At 46.0% G+C, this 9,686-nt stretch overlaps 1 pseudogene; it reads right to left on the reverse strand.

The window, feature by feature from the left end:
* Positions 1 to 7,700: 7,700 nt before the first annotated feature.
* LOC137156326 (olfactory receptor 51G2-like) lies at positions 7,701 to 8,637 on the reverse strand (annotated as a pseudogene).
* Between the last annotated feature and the right edge of the window lie 1,049 nt (positions 8,638 to 9,686).

Here is a 9,686-nt window from a genome sequence, read left to right on the forward strand (position 1 = left end):
CTGAATGTCAGTGTTACAAGCAGCTTCTGGTCTTTTACCAGGAGACATAATCATACAACTGCTCACTGAACAAAGCGTTAATAGCACAAACTCATTGCAAACAGAATTTGGAATACCTCTGAAATATTTTCTAAAGCAAAAGCCATTAAGTAGTAAAGTTACTCCTGCTCCAACACCTCTGCTGCTGGCTTTTGATAGACATGCATGTAATGAAAATTTGTTTTGTAGTAATTATATTACGATGAAAAGTTTTGCTATAACATTTAGAGAACCATACTTTAGCATACACATGTGAACCCATTCTTTCCTCTTGTCTCTTCTTTTAGGGATGATTTCTCAGGTTAGAGGGGAACCTAACGTGTAACGTGTGTCATCTTGATTTCTTCAGAATTTGAAAAGATTGTAGCCGGTCGGCCCTCATTCAAACACCTGTCAGCAAACAAAAGTCTGGGGAATCCTTTGCTACTGCAACCTACTCTATCCCTGTGTTCATAGCTGACTGGCTCTCCGCTGGTTCCATGATATCAATCTGCAGCCTTTATTCAGAGTGGAGCAGGCTTTGGGATCAGCATATACAATATTTATTCCGTGGGCTCTCACTTTCTAGTACACTGGTTTTCAACCCTTTTCCTTATCCGGACCCCGACAAAATTTCAAATGCAGGTGCAAATGACCACCTTGTACATTGTACAGACCTCCCAGGGGCTGGTCTGGTACATTGTACAACCACCAGGTACAACCACTGCTCTAGTACGTTGTAACCCAGCACCTGTTACTCAGTTATGATGAGGTTTTGTGGGAAGCAGGTTTCAAAGTGAAATGCATGAGTATTCATGGAAATCAAACTTCATTTCACAGATGAAAGTCATCTATTGCTCTCTCTCTCTCTGACTGTCTGTGCACTGTATTATATAGTCCTGGTTTAATAGCAGGCTGCTGGAAAACAAACAGGAAGGGAAACAATAGCTCAAGAAAAGCCAGCTCTCACTGCAGGGAGATGAAGAGAGAGCACCTGAGCTTCACACTGAGATGATCCTATTTCTGGGCTCCAGCCAAGTTACACAGCTTGTTTCGCCAGTACTAAGAGTCAGTTCAATGGTTGGGCAGCTGGTGCTGAGAAATTCTTTAAACTGACACAGACACACACACACACTGACACAGAGAGTGGGGAAGTCAGAAGATGCTCATTCTGCCTCAGTCCCAAAGAAGTGGGGGTGCTTGAGATAAGAGACATGTACAGACTGTTGTTTTAAAACCCTTTTATTCTCCTATGTGACACTTTTTTCCTACTGTTTAGATTGAAAGATAATTTGGTTCAAGAGGACTGGCCAGTCACCACAAATGGAAGAACCAAAGTTGCAGAACAAGTTTGACCTTCTGGGCAAGCCCTGTTGACCCACCCTGTGCTGCAGACCAGGGCCCAGTCTGAGGGTGGGAGAATGATGGGACTCCACCCCAGGAGAGGGAAAGGGACGAGGCTGACATCTGACATTCAGAGACCAAAAGCGGGGCAGAGATGCAGAATACCCTGTAACTGTGAGGGGTTTCTACAGGACAGAAATTCCAATAAGGAAATAAACTTAAGGTGGTTTGGGAAATACTCATATTCCAGGGGCTCGTCTCCAGCTCAGAGCACACGGCACCTCTGGAAATGGGACCCACTGAGAAATCCTGTCTTGGGGCATTTGGGATTTCACACTCCGAGCTCCCTTTGAATCTGGGCTTTCAGTTTACCTGGAATGATCCCCCATAGACCATGGGAGCATGTAGTGGAGAGTTCTCCAGCTACCTAGTGCTGTCTGCTCTCCAGTCCCTGTCACTGAGTCACACCCACAGACCAGCAGAGTCAGCTGCCACTGCACAGAACTTCTACCCATCTCAACAGCTGGCAGCCTTTACCCTTCCCTTGGTGTTTGAAAGATTTAAAGACACAGAAACCTGCCAACCTACCCAATGCCTGTGAGAAGGGGAGCAGCTGCCAACAGAGATCTGCACCCTAACGGAGAAGGAGTCAGCGCAGAGCTTGCACGGGCAGCAGACAGTGTCTGCTCAGACAGGCTACAACTGTCCTTATGAAGCATGTTTGCCCATTTCCTTGGGGGACACTTGGCCACCTGAGACCCTCAGCTGATTGGTTCAGTGTGTGCCAGCTTTAACCCCGTCACGGCCAATGGCAAACTGCAGGAAGCCCAATCACAGGGGGATGCTCGGTGATGCCACCGAACTGGACAGCAGCACAAGCCCTGCTGCAGGCTCTATTCCTGCAATCCAGGCTGTCAGCGCTGTGCGTATGGCTCAGCCGAGTGCAACCGATGATGCTGTTACAGCTCAAATCTCACTGCAGTGCAGTAAATCAGACTAATAATAGGTATGTAGGGTGAGATTTCTCCCTGGCAGTCCCCTTACCTTCATTACAAACCCAGGGTGCAGGCTGGGGAAGGAAGATTCCACACAGCTCCTACCTGGAAATTTCCCTCAGCAACTAGACCTCCCCAACAGCAACTTGAGACCGTTGCTCCTAAGGTTGGAATTGGTTGCCAAGAAGGCTAATAGTATATTGCGCTGCATTAGTAGAAGCATTGCCAACTGATCGATTATTCCCCTCTATTCGGCATTGGTGTAGCCACATTTGGAGTATTGTGTCCAGATTTGGGTCCCACGCCAGAAAAAAAATGTAGACATGTTGGAGAGAGTCCAGCGGAGGGCAACAAAAATGATCAGGGGCTGGAGCACAAGTTTTATGAGGAGAGACTGAGGGAACTAGGCTTATTTAGTCTGCAAAAGAGAAGAATGAGGGGGGATTTGATAGCAGCCTTTAAGTACCTGAAGGGGGGTTCCAGGGAGGATGGAGCTAGGCTGTTCAAAGTGGTAGTAGATGACAGAACAAGGAGTAACGGTCTCAAGTTGCAGTGTGGGAGGTGAAGGTTGGATATTAGGAAAACGTTTTTCACTAGGAGGTGGTGAAGCACTGGAATGGGTTACCCAGAGAGGTGGTGGAATCTCCATCTTTAGAGGTTTTTAAGCTGCGGCTTGACAAAGCCCTGGCTGGGATGATATAGCTGAGGTTAGTCCTGCTGTGAGTAGGGGGCTGGACTAAATACCTCCTCAGGTCCCGTCCAACTCTAATATTCTATGACAGGCGTGACTTGCTTGTGGTGAATCCATGCTGACTGTTCCTGATCACATTCCTCTCTTCCAACTGCCTCAGAATAGTTTCCTTGAGGACCTGCTCCATGATTATTCTAGGGATTGAGGCTAAATTGACTGGTCTGTAGTTCCTCAGATCCTCCTTCTTCCCTTTTTTGAAGATGGGCCCTATATTTGCCTTTTCCAAACATCCGGGATCTCCCCCAGTTGCCACTAGTGTTCAAAGATAATGGCCAGTGACTCTGCAATCACATCAGCCAACTCTCTCAGCACCCTCGGATACATTGCATCCGGTCACATGGACTTGTGCAAGTCCATCTTATCTATATAGTCCTGAATCTGTTATTTTAGTGCTGAGGGCTGCTCATCTCCTCCCTTTTCTGTACTGCCTGGTTCAGTAGTTTGGGAGCTGACCTTTCTGTGAAGACAGATGCAGCTTTTTCCACATCATTTCTATCTAGGTTGTCTCCCCCATTCAGTAAGGGGCCCACACTTTCCCTGACTGTCTTCTTGTTACTAACAGGTGTAGGAACCCTTTTGTTACCCTTCATGTCCCTTCCTAGTGATAATTCCATTTGTAATTTGGCCTTCCTGATTTCCCCCCTGCATGATAGAGCAGGATTTTTATACTCCTCTCCAGTCATCTGTCCAAGCTTTCTCTTCTTGTAAGCTTCCCTTTTGTGCTTAAGATAATGTAAGATTTCTTCTTTAAGCTTAACTTTTCGCATGCTATTTCTGCTATTTTTTCTGCACACATGGACGGTTTCTTCCTGCGACATCAATAAGGGTTCTGTTTAATACAGTCATCTCCCTTGGACTCCTTTTCCCCCTCAGATTAGCCTTCCAGGGGACCCTTCCCATCAGCTCCCTGAGGAAGTCAAAGTCTGGTTTTCTGAAGTTCAGGGTCCGTATTCTTCTGTTCTCCTTTCTTCCTTTGGTCAGCAGCACCATGGCAAGTGTGTTTTCAGTAAAATTGGTCAGTTTTATATAAACCCCCCCAATGTATTTATAGAGCAACCAGATCCCCACTCAGCCTGCGTTTTGTTAGGCTAACTCGGCCAAACTCTCTTAATCTCCTTGTAAACTAGGTTCTCCATTTCCCTGGCTATCCCAGGAGCCCTGCTCTTCACTTGGGCCAGTCTGAATTCTTCTTTCTTCAATATGAGTGACCAGAATTTTGCAATTTTCCAGAACAGGTTTCACCAGTGCCTTGTATTATGCTATTAATACTTCCCTGTCTCACCTGATACATTCTAGGGGCTGTTAGCTGATTTTTAGTTGCTTGACCACAGTTACTCCATTTTAGCTAGCCCCTTTGTATTTACAGACAGGCCAGGCCATTCCACTCTGTGCAAAAATCATAAAAAGTTTGCTAACATCCAGAAAAAAAGAAATGCAAAAGGAGATAAGCCAGCAGCCTTAATAAATAAAATGTAGCTAACTGTAAAGCATCAACAAAAACATTTTATAAATAATATATATCTTTATAAATAAAAATAAAAATAATATAAACCAATAATAAATAAATATATATATAGTCTTATCATAAATATTTAAATAACAATAAAATATAAAACCATCTGTAATCCTTTGTTCAAAGTCTTTTTCCAATGTCCACTTGTGGGCTTGAAAATTAACCTTCTGCAAAATAAACTCTTTTAAAAACTGTCCAGCGTAAAATCTGTGTAAGTCTTTTATCAATGCAAAGTAACAAACCACACTTAAAATCTTTCTCCAACAGGGCTTGTTTGCCTTGTTCACAGCCCCATGCCATTAGTGGCTGACAGTCATCCTGAGAATGACTAATACACCCTGCTCTTTCTCCTTCTCTGTCCTTTCCAACTTACCCTTGGCTATATAAACAGAGGTGTAGTGAGTCAAAGTAGGGAGGTGATACATCTGGTTCCTCTGGTGCCCCATTTTAAAAAGGATTTTGAGAAATTGGAGGGAGTGCAGAAAAGAAGCACAACAATTTTTCAAGGGCTGGCAAAAATGCCCTACAATGAGAGCCTTGGAGAGCTGAACCTGCTTAGCTTATCCAAAGGAAGACCGAGCGCTGACTTGATTACAGTGCACAAGCTCCTTCACAGAGACAAAATACACAGTCCTAAAGGGCTCTTTAATCGAGCAGAAAAGCTTATAACAAGAAGCCAAGCGAACTGAAGCCAAGCAAAATTAGTCACACTTTTTTCACACTGAGGGTGATTAACAAGTGAAAGAATCTGCAAACGGAGGTGGTGAATTGTCTTGATATCTGCAAATCAGGTCTGGATGCCTTCCTGGAAGATACACATTAGAGATGGACAGAAGTTAAGCTTTAGTCAAATACTAGACATTGGGCTCAATAATAGAATAATGGGTGAAATTCTGCAGCCTCTGATATACAGTAGGTCAGACTAGATGATCAAATGGTCCCTTACGGCCTTAAATTCTATGAATCATTATCTTGAGTGGATCGTTTTCTTCGATGCACTTTGAAAAAGTTGCTACTCTAAATGCTTAAGTGCACTCAACAAGAAGAAATGCTAGCCAAGAAAAATTAGGGTTCTCAGAGTAAAACCAGAACATATGGTCTCATATACCTCTAAACCAGGTATTCTCCTGTCTTGGGATGGAAATTCACAATTGTCCCACTCTTCGAGGTCTGTACGACACCATATCTATGCCAAAGGCATATCACCATGCAGGTCAAACTGGACGTCTGAGTCACATCCCTTTAGGAGCTTGTGACCAGAGCTATACAATCAGCACCAGCCTCCTTAAAACAAGTGCCTTTATTAGCAAACAGCACAAAGGATTACAGAACCTGGTTTTAAAATAACAAGCAGCTGTCACGTGTCTGCACTTATCTATCTCACGAATCACTACAGGCTAAGTTAGGCAGGTTTTGCTCTGGGCATAGAAGAAGAGAACTGATCCAAGGGAAGTGAAGGAGCTCTTGGGACCCAGCCTGGTTTCCCAGTGTCTCTGAGAAAGCATCTTCACATTTGCTTGCCCCTTCCCTGAGGAAGTAGCCTTTTCTCAAAGCCTCCCTGTGTGAGCCTGAGCAAAGTCACCATCGTGCTCAGCTCTGTCTGTGTCAGTGACTTACTCTCAGCCTGGAAGACTGAGAACAAGATCCCCCTGTGTGGGTCATATTTGTTCTCCAAAACAGAGACTCTTTAAGCCTGCGCCCTACCCTCCATCATTGCCAAGGACCCCCCACCAGCTTGCTGGGTTCTGCGTTGGTTCAGGCTTACTGCAGCTTTCCTGGCTCCTCGTCAGCTGGCACTCTCGGTAGCTCAGTGCCTTCCCCCCAGGCTGAGTGAGGGCAGCCGTCCTTCCCCTGCTGCTGTCACCATGTTTTGAGAGAAGAGGCGGCTGGTCCTGCCTCCCACGGCTCCTGTGGACTGGCAGGGAGTGAGGAGAGCCAGGCCCTGGCCTGTACTACAAGGCCTCGGTCTCAGGTCCTTAAAGATGCAGTAGGCTAGGATTTCCCAAAGCATGAACTATTCCCCCACCAGGACCATCTTCCTCTCTCCCGTAGCTGCCTCTGCCAGGCCTTGGTTCCAAAAGTCCCAGGAGAATTAAAGGGCCAAACTGTGGAGCAGGGGGTGACTGTCCCCACTGGCTTCTCCCACCCTCAAAGGGGAAAGCCCCCGACACACCCGTTATCATGGCCACTGAATGGCTGGGCTGGACTAGTAGCTGGCTGTGTATCTGCTGGGGAGCTGATGTCATTTGCATGTGTGGGGCAGCACAACTGGTGGAGATAGGGAAGCAATCTGGGTGTGAGTGTCTTGTCAGGACTCCGGAGTGTGTGATCCTCCCTTACACATGCAGATCTGCTATGCCTGGGGGCAGAACGATGTGTTGAAGGTGGGGGGGGGGGCTCAGCAGGTGTTTTGTGTGCAGAGCCATGCACGGGGCATGGGGCTGCCTGGATGGCTTCTCTTGGAACTCTTGCTTCAATCCAGAGTCTCACATGACTCAGTGACAAGCACCTGGCTGAAAGCACAGGGGAAGGATGGGCGACCGTGTCCCTGGAATAGCCCCTCTCACAGCTGGTGCCACTTTCATGAATCACACAGCAGCCAGAGTGCTCAGGAAGGGCCAGGACTGTGATGGCAAAACAGCTCTGCAGCTTTTCTCATGGCCCCTGGATGTTTAAGCAGAGACGGGACAGTGACAAGTCATGTACAATGGGACAAAACATCCTTGTTCCTTCTTTGTTCTGACTGTATCCACAGCAATTCTGAGGTGTGAGCTGACACCGATACAGCTCTTTATGTGATAACATCCCACCTATCCCCTGGCTCTACACTAAGAAAGTCACCTTGTAAATACTGCTGCCTGTCTCGGTCCCGTTCCCCCACTGTGATTTCCTCCCTTAGCAGGCTCTGGGGGCGTCCCCTTTTCCCATTGCTCTGGGCCTCAATCAAATCTGAACCTCTCTGTAAAGAGATGAGATCTGTAGCTAATATCCCTTGGATTGAAGTGTCTAGGATGGAATAGGTGGCACTTGTTTTTCATCTTCCATTACCAGCACTATAGCCGGGTGATGAACTGACCTTTTACTTGATGAACATCCTGATCATCCTCGCACGAATTTGTTTGGTTTTCACGCTGTACACAATTGGGTTCATCAGGGGCGGGGCCATCATGCAGACATAGCCCATGAGAATCTGAATGAAGGAAGAAGAGTTCTTCTGAAATCTGTGTTATCACTGACAATCCGATCATTGGCATGTAGAAGAGCAGGACAACGCAGACATGGGAGACGCAGGTGTTCAGGGCTTTGAGACGCTCCACATGGGAGGCGATGCTCAGCACTATTTTGAGGATCATCACATAAGATAGGAGGATGAACAACGAGTCCAACCCCACTATAGAGAATGATAGAAATAAGCCATAGGCACTGTTCACTCTAATATCTAAACAAGCCATTTTCAGGACCTCCGGGTTTAGGCAGTAGGAGTGGGAGAGGATGTTGGCTTGACAGTATCGGTACCGTTTCAGGAGAATGGGGAGCGGGAACATTAGGACCACCCCTCTTAGCAGAGACACCAGTCCCATCTTGGCTACTCTCGGTGGGGTTAAGATGGAAGCATATCTCAGCGGATTACAGATTGTAACAAAGCGGTCAAATGCCATCAACAAGAGCATGGTGGATTGAATGCCGGAAAGCGATTGGATGAAGAATAGCAGGGTAAAACAGGCATCGTGGCTGATCTCCCTAGATTTGAACCAGAATATGCCCAGTATCGTTTGCATGGTGGATATTGATAAGCCAAGGTCTGTGATGGCAAACATGGAAAGGAAAAGGTACATGGGCTCATGGAAGTTTGGATCTGTTTTTATAACGAACAGAATAAGTGAATTTCCTAATATCGAAGTAACGTACATTAAAAAGAAGGGGATAGAAATCCATATATGGATGTCTTCCATCCCAGGTATTCCGGTGAGAAGGAACACTGCAGGTTTTAATTTGGTGTCATTGACAGCTGACATAATTCACTGGGCAGGTCCAAGGAGCTTTGAATGTTACTTCCTGCAAGGAAAAATAAAAGGAGACTATATGATATTGAACGAGACATCATTCTGCTCTCAGTGCATGTCTAGAGACCAAGAGGTCAAGAAAGATCTCCAAAAACATAGACTTGGATATACACAACTGGTAGGAAGATAGGCATTACCTGTTCTGTACATTCCCTCTGAACCACCTGGTATTTGTCACTGTTGGAAGACAGGATACTGGGCTAGATTGACCACTGGTGTGACCCAGTATGGCCGTTCTGACGTACACCACCTATACAAAGATTGGTACTGCCAGACTGGATCAGACCCCTAGTATATCTAGCCCAGTATCCAGTGGTAGCACAAGATTCTTCAGAGGAAGGTAGAAGAAGCCCTGCAATAGAGAGTGAAGCTCTAACCTGCTCCCAGGGAAAGTTTCCTTCTAACACGCACTAGTTAGACATATTTTGTGGTGCAAATCAGGAATGTTCATAGCTCTTCTCAAAATTTTTTAAAAAAATCCCCACTACTGTGAGTTTCCAGTTTCTGAGTTCAGGAACATTGACTGCAACCGTGTCACTCCAGATTTACCTGTGTAAATTTGATCAGAACCGGGCTCTATTAACTTTCATTTACTAAACGCTCCCAGTGCTACACTCTGAACCTCAAGAATCCCCGCAGGAGAAGCTGAAGAGCTTTTCCTGGCTGGTGTTGACTGAATCGAGAGAGGCTGATCATCCTACAGGCTTCACTTTATCCTCAGGTAGCCCCATCCTCTCCCCAGGCAAGGGTTCTGTAGGTATTTGGCACATTACAAGTGAACATAAACAGTTACTTCATCTTCGCAGGACAGGGGGTGATGTCACAAATTGTGAATAGTGCAAAGATTAGTTTTGCACTCATATGCAGTTGAGTGTGCAAGTCAATTCAGACATGCTTGTGTAAGAGGTGATGGGCCTAAATTACATACAACCATTATCTAATCCCTTTTCTGCAGCTCATCTCCATTCATTGCTGAAACACAGACCAGGGGGTCTATTGTC

Source organism: Emydura macquarii, unplaced genomic scaffold, assembly GCF_026122565.2.
Source record: "Emydura macquarii macquarii isolate MOO-44397 ecotype Brisbane River unplaced genomic scaffold, CSIRO-AGI_Emac_v2 contig_1437, whole genome shotgun sequence".
Taxonomy (NCBI): Eukaryota; Metazoa; Chordata; order Testudines; family Chelidae; genus Emydura; species Emydura macquarii.